The sequence below is a fragment of the Pelophylax lessonae genome (genome assembly GCF_965119305.1).
Source record: "Pelophylax lessonae genome assembly, chromosome: 1".
Classification (NCBI taxonomy): Eukaryota; Metazoa; Chordata; class Amphibia; order Anura; family Ranidae; genus Pelophylax; species Pelophylax lessonae.
The window spans coordinates 77,965,230-77,982,628 of NC_138768.1; positions in this window are offsets into that span (position 1 = coordinate 77,965,230).

Below are 17,399 nucleotides of genomic sequence, written 5' to 3' on the forward strand. Positions count from 1 at the left end.
AATCTCTAAAAGGAATTGGTAAATACATGACTCATTCACAAAGAAAACTTGTTTCAGTAGGGCACTATGAACAAAAACATAAGAGAGTATGGGAAACATTCTAATTGCAGGTATTAAACTGCCCATTGGCTTTGTTTTTCTCACCACAGAGAGGTAAAATTTTCCTATAGATGACTGCAAGGTGTGTCATTTTCTTTCACATGGAAAGCTCCTGTCAAGAAATGCTTGAATATTTTAGTTATTTAAATTTTATGGGACTTTGTGCACATAGGACATCTAGCTACTGGACAGCCAATACCCACTTTTTATTGTGCATGGAAGGTACAGGTGCAGCATCCAGCCCAACTGCCTGCAATAGTCTATGGAAGTCTGGAATATGCTTCAGCTCGACAGGGCTGAATGATGTACCATGTGATATTCATGTTTGGGTCCTATGCATTCAGAGACAAATCCCCCTAATGCAGTTATTCTGCATCACCCCTATGCCCGCAGTGGGTCATCAGGAGAAACCATGGTGACCAGACTTGCTATATAACAATTCCGAGAGGTCAGTATTATTTATTTATTTTTTAAAGATACTTAGATAGCATCATTAATTTAAACAATGCTTTCCATATACAGTATCTCACAAAAGTGAGTACACCCCTCACATATTTATAAATATTTTATTATATCTTTTCATGCGACAACACTGAAGAAATGACACTTTGCTACAATGTAAAGTAGTGAGTGTACAGCTTGTATAAGAGTCCATGGTCGCCTGACAAGTCGCGGTCGGTCGCTCGCCATTGAGTAGTACAGGACCCGTTCTAATAGGAGCGACACAAGTCGCTCCGACTTAGAAAAAGGGTCCTGTACTACTTTGGGGGCGGCCTGGAGGCGACTTGCATTGACTTCAATTATATGAAGTCCGTGCAAGTCGCGCCGAAGTCTTCACAGGTCGCCCCACAAAGTCGTGTCGCGCCAGTCTGAATGGGCTGTAACAGTGTAAATTTGCTGTCCCCTCAAAATAACTCAACACACAGCCAATTCTTCAATGTTGTCACATGAAAAGATATATTAAAATATTTACAACAATGTGAGGGGTGTCCTTACTTTTGTGAGATACTTTATATTGTACATTCACTTCAGTCCCTGCCCACAAGGAGCTTACAATCTGAGGTCCCTAACTCACATTCATAAATACACATACTGGGGCCAAGTTAGATAGGAGCAAATTAACCTACCAGCATGTCTTTGGAGTAGGGGAGGAAACCCACACAGGCACAGGGAGAACATGCAAACTCCAGGCAGGTAGTGTCATAGTTGGGATTACAACCAGCGACCCCATGGTATGTATGTGAGCCACTCAGGCTGCTAGGAAGTGTAGTCCTGTGCTTGCTGCTATGAATGCTGGCTGGGAAGGAGCTCGCCCGCTCGCTCTCCAGACAATGACAGATAGGAGCAGAAGATCCTGGGAGAACAAGACCTGCTGTGTGTAGACCAGTGTCAGTCTTAGCCTGGCCCCTGCCAAGTCAAGCCCCCAGCGTGTTTTACTCCACCCCCGGAGCTTACTCATGGGGCAGAATCTCTGTGTATTTTCCTTGGATTCCCTGTTTTGACCCAACTTGTTCCTGACCTGTTTGATCTCCTTCTCCTGGCGTTGACCAGCTGGCTTGCTTACCTACCTTGCTCCTGTTTAAACACCCATGTATGACCCCGGCTTGCCTCGCCAACTCCTCAAATACTTTTTTTTCCCTGTTAATAGAGTTTTATTAAAGTAAGATGAGTTTACAAAAAACTTGTATAAAATACATTGATATATGATATAAAACAGGCACATAGAATTGGTAAACAATCATAATGCCACTATAAGGTGGTCATAATACTTTCAACTAGACTCCTCAAATACTTGCCTGCCTACCTGCCTTCCTGTGTATGACCCCAGCTCACATTACAGACTTTGCTATTACTACCTGCCTGCTCTCCTGCTGTGACCTCGGCCAAGTTCCTGTTCTTGCTAACTGCCTTGTCCCTGGCTGACAACCCGTGTTTGATCCTCAGCCTGGCTTCTACTACTGCTCCCTGTGTGCACAAGTTTACCAAGTACATCTGGTGTTCCCGAGAGACATCTGTCTTGCTGTGTATCCTGTTATCTCCAGCATCCACCAGGTGTTCACTGGCCCAGCTCTTCAGCACCCTGTTGGCAACCTGTGTATCTTTGGGTGCTACGCCTCCTGTACCACCTTCAGTGATGTGTCGCACTTATCCGCAAGGAGAGCCCTCTCAGCACCTTGGCCTCGGATCAGGTACGTGACAGGTTGACAGAGGTGCTTCCCCGCTCGAGGCTTTGTGCCAGCAAGTCACTGTCCTTACCCAGGCAGTACAGAGACTAAAAGAAGGCCCGGGCTGAGACTGCCGGTTGTCTGCACACAGCAGGTCTTGTTCTGATGTGCGGCTCCCGGGATCTTCTGCTCTATTCTGTCATTCTAACTGGTGACCCCAGTGCTGCTAGGTAAAAGTGTTAACCACTTAGCCACTGTGCTGCTCACTATAAAAAAAATGTCTTGTCTTAATGCAACGCACGTAAAAATGTGACATAAGGCGTGTTAATACACTGCACACATGTAAACGGGGCCTGCAGCAATCTTCAGGTCTAATTAAAGTGATCCAGGGGGTTAAAAGTAATTCAAATTGTAGCAATTGTAACCAAGGTCTCTTTGGTTTCGTCAAGAGTTATGGACTTTCACAAAAATCTTCATGGGGTACCTATATAGACTTAACACATGGATCCACAGTGATCTCTGGTCACGCCGACAAAGGCAAACTTCAACAAGACCAGCAGATCGTTCATTCCAGTCACAATTAAAGTGACCTTCGATTTCATGCATGGCTTTATACTATTAACTTTGCATCCTCAGGCCACCAATCTATGTCTAATGTACAGTAATTCGTCTTATATAGCAGTAGCTTTGTCCACTGTCAAGCTAGCATTTCCCCCACTGTAGTTTCTGTAGATGTAGCTTTTTTCGGGTAGTGGGACATCACCTTCACTGCAAATAAGTAGATAATTGCAGACTATTTGAGTGATTTTCTCAGGGCCACCAACCCAGAACCTTCGGTTCCATTAGAAGCTGCAACCAAACTATTTGTTATACTTTGGAAGTGGGCTTGGGCACTCTTACTCTACAGGTGACTATATTGGCCAAATACTCCGAAAAATTCTCTTTTAACACCCACAGAATGACTAGCAGTTTTAACTTAAACAAACTGTGAATTTAAAAGGTCACATTTGGTGGGTCAGAGACTACAGCCTTTTTGTAAGCCCCTATCTGTTTACCATTGAAACAGAATCTGATAGTCCACATACCCCAGTATCTACCAACTTTTCCTCTAACAGCTCAAAACTTCCTGTTGCTTGGTTTCCCAAGACAGGGCCAAAGCGAGTGCCCCTCAGGGACTTGTGGCAGCATTTGCTTCTACAGAAATGGTTAATTTCTGTGATAATTGCATAACATGCAGTCTTAAAATTTTTGATAAGCTGCAGGCCCCTAAGGGGACTGTTCTTTTGAAAGTCGAGATCAGCTATGTTTAATAATTTCATACTTTAAAAATCAGTCATGTTGAGGATCAAACTAACCTTACTGTACGTCAGATTATTAAAGTAGCACCATGCTTTTAGTTCAGTATGAATAACACAGACCATTTTTGAACTACCATTTCATTTTTTTTTTTTTGTTTAATATATTTTTATTCGAGAAAAGAACAAAATATTACAACAGCTGACAGTCATTTAAGCCAGTGGTTCTCAATTCCGGTCCTCGGGACCCACCAACAGGCCAGGTTTGCAAGATAACTAAATTATATCACAGGTGATCTCATTTGCTGCTCAGTGATTGCAGTATTCTAGTCTGCATCCCCCAAGGTAATACTTAAAATCTGGCCTGTTAGTGGGTCCCGAGGACCGGGATTGAGAACCACTGATTTAAGCAATAAAAATAATATTTTCTGAAAGTACAAGGTGACGTAAATATGAATTTAGAACACCAGGGTCACTCATTCTGTCTGTGAAGGCAGAAATATGGCATTAAATATTTGCCTGGGACTGAGTCTGGGATAACGTCATTAAAACAGTGTCAAGCAGTAACGGAATCCAAAGTATAAACTAAGATAAAATAGTTAAGTAATAGTCATAGTATATAAATATAATGGAAATAGAAAGAGATAGAATAAAAGAAGAGATGAGATGAGTAAGAGGCTAAGAGGAATGGGGGAAAGAACATAGAGAAGGTAAAAGAGAGGGGGATAGAGGGTATGGGGGGGGGGGCTGGGCAGCGGTGGAGTGCGTCTCTATAAGAAGGATCAATACAATCAACTAATGGCAAACACTGAAAAGAAGCATCATGAAAGTCTCAAACCAAGAGGGTCAGGGGCGAGCCCCCTCTCCTCTGGCTCAAACAGGGTCATCATTAATGCCAGTATAAGTATCTGAGGTTTTGAAGGCGAACCAACCGGCCCATATGGTAGTGTCACCTCTGACAACATAGGTGAGGTCCTCCAGGAGAAAGATTTCATTTACTTTCCAGAGCCATTGCTGCACTGTAGGAACCTCTGGACGACCCCACAGGACAGGAATAAGAGCTTTCGCAGCATTAGGTAAGTGAGGCAAGATTGAACGCCTATATGGGCCAATAGGTTCATGGGTACAATGGAACAGACTAAACCACGGATCAATAGGTACAGATAGGTGATAAATACGTTGAATTAGAGCAAAAACCTCTAACCAGTATTTGTGAATCCGAGGGCACGACCACCATATATGTGAATGAAAAGCATTGTTCCCATAACCCCTCCAATATAACGGGGAGTTGGAAGGGAACATCCTATGTAATTTTAGCGGTGAGTAGTTCCACCTTGCCAGGAGCTTGTAGTTAAGTTCGGCAGTTTTTGAAGCAATAGATGAGGACTGTGATAGTAAAAGCATAGTGTCTTTCTCAGCATCCGTTAGTGAACATTGAAGTTCAGCTTGCCATTTGTTCAGGTATGGTGGGTAGGAAGGAGAGTCTAATTCCACCAGTGTTTTATAGAATAGTGACAATCTGTGTGAGGGTGGAACCATTTCATTTTTTATTGAATGCAGTGTAGCAATAGCAAAATCCTGTTGGATAGAATTTGGAAAATCGATACACACATTTTTCCCAGACTATGGACAATAAACGATTTACAAAGTGTTAACAAGCACAGAAAAAAGTGCCAAACAAAGCCATTCCTGACCTCAGTAGCTGCTTTTACTGTAAAGTTTTCATTCCCAAAAATCACACTAAAGACTCCAATGAAGGCCCCTTGAGCCCATGGGGCATGACTAGGAACTGGGCGTGGTAATATGCAATATGTAAAGTAGTTTAAAACAATTGGCTACCTAGAAGTGGGGTGAGGAGGCTGGGTCTGAACTCTTATAAAATTCCTCACTGAGGCAACCGTCAGTGCCTTGAGGAACTGCAGCTGAGAAATGTTGTCTGCCCTTCTGCCCTGTATATGGTGTTTGAAATTGTCAAAGCTTTATCAGTGGTTTTGACCTTGCCAGCGTTAACAGTTGCCTCAATGGGTTATACCCTTGATTGGAAGTTGGGTCAATAAAATGTCTGTATACCACTCATGGTAAAGACAGGTCTGTTATACTTGATAAAGTTAATGTCAAGTGTTCTCACAGTATTACTGTAGCTGGCACTGGTTAAGTGTTTGCACTGGAAATTGTGTTGAAATTTTAAATAAAGCCGTGGCCTTGCGCTTTCCAACATAATTGGTCTACATGTTGTTTTTTGGGAAGGCAAGGTTACCGTTGGGTTTCTAAGCCTTTGCTCCTTAGCAGTCTTGTTCAGTTTAGAGCACCCAGTGGCTGTTTACGTTAGAGGACTGGCAGTCTGCCAAAATTATGTTCTCACAGAAAAATTCTAAGCAAATGTACGTTTTAAAAATTAGCTCTCCACAATGTTTATAGATACAGCACTGAATGAGTGCATGTTTTATATATTTAATATCTTTCACTGCTTGTTCAAAATATGCCAATATTTTAATTATAACCCTCACCCTTATTTAAAAGCAGTTAATTATAATACCTACCATAGGTAATACTTGATTATGAATGTCCCTATTAAGCAGCAGCTCATTTAAATATCCCCAAGTCAGGCAGCAGTAGATTATAATTTAGTGGTCTGTCCTGGCTGTCTTGCTGTTTAAGATGAAATTGTGCCATAAAAAAGGCAGGCAGGTGGCAAAGGACAAGTCACCGGTATTTTCTGTTGTCTCCTTGCGTGGGGGAGAAGTGACCAGTATACAGTGTGGGGGGCAATGACCTGTTTTACAGTGGAGGGGGGGCAGTGACCAGCATACAGTGGGGGAGGGGCAGTGACCAGTAAACAGTGTGTGTGTGTGTGTGTGTGTGTGTGTGTGGGTGGGTGGGGGGGGGGGAACCCTTGCAGACACTGAGAGAACATGCAAATTCCAGGTACGTAGTTACATTCCTTAGTAAAAGCAGCACACAGTACACACATAAACACTGGTTAGGCACACATTTAACCCTTTGATCATCCCTGATGTTAACCCCTTCCCAGCCAGTGTCATTAGTACCTTCACAGTGCATATTTTTAGCACTGATCACTGAGTTAGTGTCACTGCTTCCCATAAAGTGTGAGTTGGTGTCAGACTGCCCGCCATGCTATCACAGTTCCGCTATAAGTCGCTAAACGATGCAATTACCAGTATAACAAAATATATCAATAAAAATTCCAGTATATATATGCCATCAAACAATACAATAGTGCTGCGCAATAAATACCTGTAAAACATTTAAAAATTGTATATATATATATATTTAGTGTATAAAATATGAATAGAACGTGATCATATAAAATGTACTCAAGTAAATAAAAAAATTTTATGAAAAAAAATTATATTACACAGTAATTCATCAATAAAAATCAATGTGGACAGCCAAAAAAGTGCAAAGTGCAAAAAAGTGTCTGGAAAATCTTCAATGTGCTAGTCCCAGTGATGATATGTATATAAATATATACCAGACCATAAATAATAACAGCCGGTGTACATGCAGGTACCATGGTGGTATAGTGGGAGATGCTGCAGCTGTGTGTGTCCTCCTACGCTGACACAGCCCGACAGTCTCGCTTACAACGAAGCGCTCCATCCGTCCTTGCCCCTCCCCTGATGAAGACACGTGGTCCCTTGTGTCGTCACGCGTAGGGGAGGGGCAAGGACGGACGGAGCACTTCGTTGTTAGCGAGACTGTCGGGCTGTGTCAGCGTAGGAGGACACACACAGCTGCAGCATCTCCCACTACATCACCATGGTACCTGCATGTACACCGGCTGTTATTATATGGCAATTTAAAGGTGCATGGATGCACCGATATATGTGAGTGTAATAGATTACATTTTTATCTGAATAAAAGTTTTTTAAAGATATAAGCACTATTGGAAGTTTTTGTTTCTACATGTCACGCTGGTATTGAGCTTGATTGACCTGATTTGAGCTTCTGAAGTGAAACCACCCAGATGGGACATCTCCAAAGATCCCCTGCATTTGTGCCTGATTGAATCTTATCTGAGGTGAGCACCCACTCACAAGGGGGGGCACGGCTAATATTTGATCTGTGACACTCTGGTCACTCACTCTTCTGGGGAAGCACCAGCCACCCTCAGGTGGCCTGAGCACTTACTGAAGATTTTGGTTATTTGCACTTTTCACAAAGACTGTTATATAAATGTATTATTTTATTTTCACAATTATTTATGGTCTGGTATATATTTATATACATATCATCACTGGGACTAGCACACTGAAGATTTTCCAGACACTTTTTTGCACTTTGCACTTTTTTGGCTGTCAACATTGATTTTTATTGATGAATTACTGTGTAATATAATTTTTTTTCATAGAATTTTTTTATTTACTTTATGTACATTTTATATGATCACGTTCTATTCATATTTTATACACTAAATATATATATACAATTTTTATATGTTTTACAGGTATTTATTGCGCAGCACTATTGCATTGTTTGTTTATATTTTCCACTTTTATTGAGAAGTGAGGTGTCTGCAGCATTTAATATCTGTCATAGGGAGGTTACTCACAGGAATGTTTGATATATATGCCATCATTTTTAGACTCTATGACATCAATATATGCCAAAAATATGTAGCAGATTATACATTGGCCTAAGTTTATGAAGAAATCTGATTTTTTACATTTTTTTTTTATTGGATATGATTTACAGCAAAAGGTAAAAAATATTGTTTGTTTTTCAAAATGTTCAGTCTTTTTTTCATTTAGAGCACAAAAAATAAAAAAAAACCCAGATGTGATCAAATACCACCAAAAGAAAGTTCTATTTGTGGGGAAAAAATGAAATACATTTTGTTTGTGTACAGCGTTGCAATTGTAACGCAGTGCCAAAAAGTTAAAAATGGCCTGGTCATGAAGGGGGATAAATCTTCCAGAGGGCAACTGGTTAACCAGTCAGTACATTCTTTATTTGTCCGTTTTCTTTAACAGAGTAACAACGCTGCTCCTTATGCAATGAAATCATTGTAACGTTGTCATGCTGTAGACAAGGTAATATTAGATCAGGGGTCTAACTATGGCCCGCTGCAAAATATTTTTTTATACCCCCAACTAGGGTCAGTGGCATATCTTTAATGTGCACAAACGGAAGATTAAGGTCAGAAGAGGCTACCAATGGTAACTGGTCACAACATTCCTCCATGTCACAGGAGACTCTAATGTAAGGAGGACTCTGATGGGTACCCTAATGTAACAGGGATTCTATTGAAAGGGGGGCTCTGATGGGGAACCTAATGTAAAGGGATTTTAATGGGGACACTGATAGAAGGAGCACCCTGCTTTAACAGAAGGTTTAATAGGGACTCCGATGGGGACCCTGCTGTAAAGAGCACACTGATGGGGGCCTGTGTGATATAAAAGGGATGGAGGTCTGGACCTAGAGCATAGCGAAGCAAAGGGAAAGAGAAGAAGGAGTTCAATTTAGGCCTGGTCCACTTTGCTAGGCCCACCTGATGCTGTTACCAGAGTCTGAATGGCCTGTAACATACCAAAGTCAGAGCTAGATTGCAGACACAGACTCAACCAGTATTGGACTTTTGCTTTAGAAGGTATGCTGGGGCAACCACAAGCCTGAAGTTAGGGCCTAGGGATGTTAGTGAATGTTGACACTTTATCTTGGACAGTTGATTGTCTCTGTAATTATTTTAATTTATTCTTCAAGTAAAAAATCTGAAACGTTTCCTTTGCTTGGTCTGAAGTTACTAAAGGGGTTCACATGACCCTTGCTTGGTGCCCAACAAGGAGGGAAACATGGAGGACGTGATGACCACCCCATCACTCTGCCTGACAACACATTTCTGTTACATAATTGGCTTGTACTGTAAATGTGGAGGAAAAAATATAATTAAAGGTATAAGAAAAAAAAAAGAATTAATATATTGAATAGTGCCATTTTAGGTATTATATTAGCACCTATACAGTGATGGCCAGTTTATACCACATGCAGTCCAGTGCATTTTTTTTCGGCATCAAAAACGCATGGAAAGTAGGGTATATGGTTTCCAATGGCATAGTTTACACCAGTGCTTGCAGTTCCAGAGCGTTCCAGTTCCAGAAAAAAAGTAGAACATGCTGCATTTTTCCTACACTGGACTGTACTGGAACGCTGTAAAATGTAACAAAAGCGCACTGGAACACACCTAAATTCTCCAAAAATGCACTGGAACACACATGTCCATATTTAGGGTGAGAAAAAAGAGGAGGAAAAATGCACTGGACTGCATCAAAAACGCACCAAAAATGCACTAGAACGCATCAAAAACGTGCATGCAAAAAAGCATCTGGAACGCATCCGGACTGCGTTTCTGAAGGTGTGAACTGGCCCTTAACAGAATACTTTCATTTTCAGTAAAATGGTCTTTTTCTTCTGCTCTTCCTGTAAGTTAGTGCGCTGTGGATAGTGCCATAAATGCCCAATTGTCAGGATATTGGGAGAATGAGAGACACTGAAGCTGTGGTATGAAAATAGCTGCTTTACCACTAGGGTCGTCGGTTCAAATCCCAACTGCGGCACTACCTGCATGGAGTTTGCATATTCTCTCTGTGCCTGTGTGGGTTTCCTCCGGATACTCTGGGTTTTCGCTAACACTTTAAAGACATGCTGGTAGGTTAATTGGCTCCTATCTAAATTGGCCCTAGTATGTGTATATAGGAATGTGAGTTAGGCTCCGTTCACATCTAGGCGTTTTGGGGCGTTTTTGGGGCGTTTTTCTGCTCTAGGATCAGCTCTCAAAACGCCCAACAAGACAAATCCTATTCATTTCAATGGCCCCTGTTCACATCTGAGCGTTTTGAAGCTGTATACAAAACGCCCAACGCTCAAAAAAGTACATGAGCTTCTTTTTGGGCAGATTACAGGCGTTTTCCATTGATCTCTATTCAATCTAAAAACGCCTGCACAAAAATCGCGGTAAAAAACGCCGCAAAAATCGCGGTAAAATCGCGGTAAAAAACGCGCGAAAAACGATACGCTCAGGTGTGAATGTAGCCTTAGGGACCTCAGATTGTAAGCTCCTTGAAGGCAGAAACTGATGTGAATGTTCAATATTTATATATAAAGCACTGTGTAAAATGTCCGCGCTATATAAATACCTATAATAAATAAATATGTAGCACCACCCCCGCAGCAGCTGCTGATTATATTATTGGGTCTACACCCTGCCTAACAACCCAATCAAATTGGCTCGATCCCTCCTCAGGCACAACTGACCCAGAATAGGACTGGACTATCAAATAGATACACAGGTTGGAATACAATACAAGTCCATAAAAGGTTATTTAAAACAGCTTTAAAAAGGTAAAAGAATACCCCCACACTCCTCCTGCATTAAGGCTAGACACAGTACCAGGTAGGTGGGCCTATCTGAGTCCCTCCCCCAGAGTTCTCTTCTTTCTTGTTGATCTTCGCTAGCAAGGTTATTGAATAGAGCTCATTTGTAATCCAGATTAGGAATAAAGATCAAGAGAGAGAAAACAACGAGCTGTTAGTTGTCACCGCAGGGTGTCTGCGTAACTGAGCAATAACTTCTGCGAGAGAGATAAGCCTCTGGCGACTCCTTTACAGACCTTATTGTTTGTCTATGAGTCTCCTGAGAGAGTATGGTGATAAACCCCGGGGTTTTATCACCTCCTGCTGCGCTACCGCTATCTGTAGATAAAACTGTCTCTTCAGCAGATAAAGTCAGTTATTGGGCATGTGCCCTCTCACCAACAGAAGTTTCTCCTTCGCGCGCTTCCACTGCGGTCTCAGTCCTTTGGCTATATGCCAGCCGCGCGGGGTCCTTCTGGCGGATGACTTCCGGTCTCGGCAAACAGCAGTATGACCTCCAGGAATGTGCCTCGTGCTTGAGATGGGACGGTTCCACGTCGTCCCTCCAGGCTAAAAGGCTCTGGCCCAATATCCAGTGTCAGTCCTTCACTCTCGCTCGCTGGTTCCTCAGAGTCCAGCGCAGAAAGGCGCCCCCTTCGCGCGCTTCTCTCTTCCTTTAAATAACCTCCCCCATAGTGCCGTGCGGTGCAGCCGTGCACCCTGGATCTTGCAAAGCAGCCTGGGAGATGTAGTTTCTTCATCTTGTGAAAAGGAAGTCACAGCCCGGGAAATTCCATGCAGCTACCACTAGAGGGAGCCTAGTTCCTGGATCTTGCAAAGCAGCCTGGGAGATGTAGTTTCTTCATCTTGGGAAAAGGAAGTCACAGCCCGGGAAATTCCATGCAGCTACCACTAGAGGGAGCCTAGTTCCTGCCCACATATCAAACAGTGTCTTTAGGCATGTTTAACCCCGCTACACACTCCCCCCACTTGAGAAACTTTGGTCCCCAAAGAGGTCAACAGTATGTACCCTAGTGCATAGGTTGGCATTATACAACAAAAACATTAACATTTTGCTGAAATAAGTCAATCTGAATATATCCAATTTTGTATTATAATAGCAGTGCAACAGTAAAACGATAAAGTGCAATTAATAAGCAAATAAGTGATTTCTACAGTGTTAATATAGTGCTGATTTCTAGTGCTTTTATATAGTGCTCCTTTAAAAAGCACATGTGCCTTTGCAATTTCTTAAACACTTACATCTTAAAGTTTGTGTTGTAAAAAAAAAACATCAAAAGGTGAGAAAGAGAAAAAAAACATATAGTGAGGTCAGAGCAACAAAATGTGCACAAACCTTAACTCACAAAGTAAACCAAATTGTGAACATCAAAAACTGTGCTTATTATAATGGCCAAACCCAATATCCTTATGTACAAACTTAAATGCAAACGTTTTCTACTTCAATACTTTGTTCTCATGATCTCTCACAGACCCCCCGAAACTTGGGTGGCTTGTACAGTTGTGCCTGGGGGTGAGCTAGGGTTGTCCCCCACCAAATCTACAGTGGAGGAACTAGGCTGGTCAGGAGATCTTTTGGAGGTAAAAACAGCTTCTTCCGAACATTCACCCAATTGATCATAGGTCAGTCTCTTAGGTGGGTGAATGACTCTCCTTTCCCTCTGTTCCCGTGGAGGCATGCTCTCAGAGGTACTAGAATCAGGCACTTCTGAGGATTCTTCAATGTCCACCTCCTCATGTTCCAACACGGAGGAACCTGATGGTTCAAGAGAGGTCAGTTCTTCTTCAGAGAAGGGTGCAACCTCCTCCTCAGGATCTTCATCCTCAGCTGCTTCTTCTGGAAGCATATGAAAGGGTATGAATTCAGGGGCTTCTGCCCGAAGGGCTCCTCTATCAGCCAAGTCAGATGAAGACAGGGAGGCAGGTGTGGGTTCTGGCAACTGAGATGACCACAACCAGTCGGGTACCTCCTCTTCATCTTCCAAATCTTCAGATAGAGAACTTCCCTCTCCCTCATCTGGGAGCGTCGTCTGAGATCTGGTAACTGGTCTGGACCGGCGAGAAGTCGAAGGGGCCTCTGACAAGTCTTCCACAGGGGGCATACGAATCGCTTCAGAGAGAGGCAGCAAATGGTTCCGATGCCAAGCCTTCAATGGACCCACACTTCCCTCAGGCCGAATTTGGTACACAGGAAGGTTTGGCAGTTGCTTACAGATAACATAAGGTTGGGACTTCCAGCGGTCTGCCAACTTGTGTTTTCCCGGGACACCCAAGTTTCTCAACAAAACCCTGTCCCCTGGCTGCAGGTCATGGATCCGAACTTTTAGGTCGAAACTTTTTTTATTCCGCAGTCCACGTTGATCAGATGTAGCCTGGGCCTTGTCATAGGCCGCTTTCAGACTCTTCCGCAGTCGGTCCACATATCCTCTATGCGATGCTGAAGAGGTATGATCAGGCGAAATGCCAAAGGCCAAATCCACTGGTAACCGAGCCTCCCTTCCAAACATCAGCCGATAAGGGGAATATCCAGTAGCATCACTGACAGTGCTGTTGTAGGCATGCACAATGGCAGCTACGTGCTTGCCCCAATGCTGTTTCTTCTCTGAGCTCAAAGTCCCCAACATATCCAAAAGAGTCCTGTTAAATCGTTCAGGCTGGGCATCCCCCTGTGGATGGTAGGGAGTGGTTCTAGTCTTTTGAATGCCTAACATATCTAACAGTCTCTTGATCAGTCTGCTTTCAAAGTCCCTTCCCTGATCAGAATGGAGGCGTTGTGGTAACCCATAATGTACAAAGAACTTCTCTACAAGAACTTTGGCTACCGTTGAGGCCTTCTGATCCCTTGTTGGGAATGCTTGAGCATATCTGGTAAAATGGTCTGTTACCACAAGGACATTCCCCTGGCCACTCAGATCAGGCTCTAAGCAAAGGAAATCAATGCACACCAGCTCCATGGGTCCCTGACTTTGTAGATGGCCCATTGGGGCTGCTTGACGTGGCAGAGTCTTCCTCTGTATACACCGGACACAAGAATGACAGTATCCTTCAACTTCGGCCCTCATACAAGGCCAGTAGAACCTGTCCCTGACAAGCTGAAAGGTTCTTTCGGGCCCCAGATGGCCATGATTATCATGAAGAGCGGCCAGAACTCCCTCTCTGTATTTAGCTGGTAAGAACAGTTGCCACTTCTCCTCCAGATCTTCAGATGGACCTCTCCGGTAGGCCACTCCTTCTCTGATCTGTAACCGGGTCCACTCTCTATGTAACAGACGGGCCCCCTGAGGGGAGTCAGTTAGAAGCAACTCAGGGCTCTGGATCTCCAAGGCTTCCAAGAGAAGTTTTCCCAAAGAGTCTTCCAACTGCTCCTTCCGCAAGTCCCTTTTGGACAGCCGGGGCAAACCCTCCCCTTCAACCTGGGTCACCTGGCAGTAGCATTTGGGCACTCCGATAGCCGAAACCCCAATCTCTTCTGCTCTTGACCCTCCTCGGGATCGAAATTCAGTTCCCTGATATAAGGCACGCACCCCTTCTGGAGCCAAATGAGTCCATTCTTCCGCAGGTTCCTGTGGAGCATGCAACCTTCTGGACAGGGCATCTGCATCCCTATTTCCGATTCCTGGCCGATACTTCAGACTAAAATTGAAGCTAGAGAGGGCAGCCAACCATCGGTGTCCTGTTGCATCCAGCTTGGCCGTAGTCAACAGATAGGTGAGGGGATTATTATCTGTCTTGACAATGAATTCAGCTCCGTACAGGTAGTCTTTCAATTTGTCAACCACTGCCCACTTCAAGGCCAAGAATTCAAGTTTGTGGGTAGGATAATTCCTTTCAGCAGGCAGTAGGCTTCTGCTCACATAGGCAACAGGTCGCAGATGACCCTCATGCTCCTGATAAAGTACCCCCCCCAGCCCATCTCGGCTGGCATCAACATGCAGTTCATATGGTTTTGTGGGGTCCGCATAGGCCAACACAGGGGCAGTGGTTAGGGTTTCCTTCAGCTGGACAAAGGCCCCTTCGCATTCCGGGGTCCACTGATCCTGGATGGATTCCTTAGCCTTCCGGGGGCCCATGGTGGACTTCGCCGGCTTTACCAACTCAGGGACATCATCTTCTTCATTCTTCAGGAGCTCATTTAGGGGTCGGGCAATCTGGGCGAACCCCTCCACAAACCTCCTGTAATAGGAGCAAAAGCCCAAGAATGACCGGAGTTCGGTCACATTTGTGGGTCTCGGCCAGGAAGCAACAGCATCCAGCTTGTCCGGGTCAGTGGCCACCCCTTCTTCAGACACAATATGGCCCAGGTAATGGACCGAGGACTGATAGAATTGGCACTTCTCAGGAGAAAGTTTCAGACCTTCTTCATGTAGCCTCTTCAAGACCTTTTCCAACCTCTCCTCATGTTCTTCCAAAGTTCTGCCAAACACGATAACATCATCCAAGTATACCAGTACCTCTATCAAATTCATATCTCCAACGGTCCTCTCCATCAGCCTTTGGAAGGTAGCAGGGGCCCCGGACAACCCCTGAGGCATGCGATTGAACTCAAAGAACCCCACAGGGGTGATGAAGGCTGTTTTCTCCCGATCTTCAGGGTGCATGGGGATCTGATAATACCCACTCTTTAAGTCCATCACACTGAACTACTTCGCCCCTGACAGACTCTGTAGGGCATCTTCGATTCGAGGAGTGGTATACTGGTCTGGGATGGTTCTTCTGTTCAGCGTTCGGTAGTCGATACAAAGCCTCAGAGATCCATTTTTCTTCCGGACTACCACTATCGGGGAAGCATACGGGCTCCTGGATTCTCGGATAATCCCGATCTTTTTGAGCTCTGCCAGCTGTTGACGTAGATCTTCTAAGTCACCTAAGGGGACTCGCCGGACTCTCTCCCTGAAAGGCTTGTCCTCACTCAGGCGGATCTTATGAGTGGCACTCCTGGCACATCCCACGTCAAACTCGTCCTTAGAGAATATTTCCCTCCATCGAGCAAGTTGTGCCTTGGCCCTCTTCACCCATTCCGGTGGGAGGGCAGCGTTTCCAGAGCAGAGCTCCTCTATAACCGCTTCACCCTGTTCCTTTTCTTTGAAATCAATGGGGGCAACTGGGGTAGCCGGGTTGACTTGGCCCAGGAGCACTCTGGCCGGTACCTTCACCGGTGTAATAGAGGTGTTTCTGACACTCACTAAAACCCTTCCACGGTTTTCCTGTAACACCTTCAAAGGGATCACCTCAGGGATCACTTCTATCCCTCTCTGTCTCTCCTTTTGACCTGATTCAAAGATAATGAAAGGACCCAGCTGTTGCCATGTGAGTTTAACAGAAGCCTTAAAACAGGCCACCTCTCCTGGCTGTAAGACCTTTTCCGCTCTGTCCAGCTTCCAGAGTCGTCCAACTCCTTCTGCGGGGGTCTCTTGCTCCAACACTAATCGTTGGTAGGCCTGCCGTAGCATGGGATGGATCCTTGGCGCCTGAGCATCTTGTCCCTGGACCAGTTGTATCAGAAGGCGCCTTACCAGGTCAGTGTTTGTTCCTACGATGAGAGAGCTTTTGTTGGCCCCTGGTGGACGAGGACAGACCACCGCTAAGGTGTCGAAGGTTTCCGCTTCACCAGCCACTGATGGATCAAAGGTCAACTTGATTGGCAGATACCCGTCATAGGGAAAACTTTGGGTCCCAATACCCCATATCTCCAGATCTTCCAACTTCTGCAAAGGTAGATGGGTAAGGTATTTATCATAGAAGTCTCTATACAAAAGAGTCACCTGGGCCCCTGTGTCAAGGAGGGCTCTTGCGTAAATTCCTTCTACCTGAACCGAAACCACTGGGGAGGGCCCGACCAAGTTAGTTGGGAATTCTCTTGATGTAGCCTTGTTATCTGATTCAGTTCTCTGTACCCTGGCCCTCTTCTCCTTTTTCTTCCTTGATCTGGGCCCCCGCTGAACCCGGTGTGCATTGACTTTCCTTCCCTCAGTAACCCGGAGTCTAGAACTGGGGGTGTTATATTTGGGTCTGACCCCCTGACTCGGTTTCCCTGATCCTGCACCACTCCTGGAGTCCCTTAAAACTGGCGGACACCCGGTTGACTCCTTCACCGGTGTCCTCTGAAGTTTCCCGCTGGCTCGCGAGGTTTCGTGGCAACCTTTCCTGAGCTGGGACATACCCTTCTAACATGCCCAACTCCCCCGCAGTTGAAACAAGTTAACAATCTTGCAGGCTGTGGCTCTGGATCTGTGCTGAGACTAACAGGTTCATCTGGCCTCTCCGATATACTCCCCTTGGGTAGAGTGGATACCTGACCAGTCAGGATGGACACCATTTCTATCAACTGAGACACTTGGGTCTTTAGGAGTTCAACTTGAGAGTCACCCTCTTCCACACTTATCACTCCAACCCGGGCAGTTGAGTCAAACTGCCGACTTTTCTTCTTGTTGTCCAACATGACCTCTTC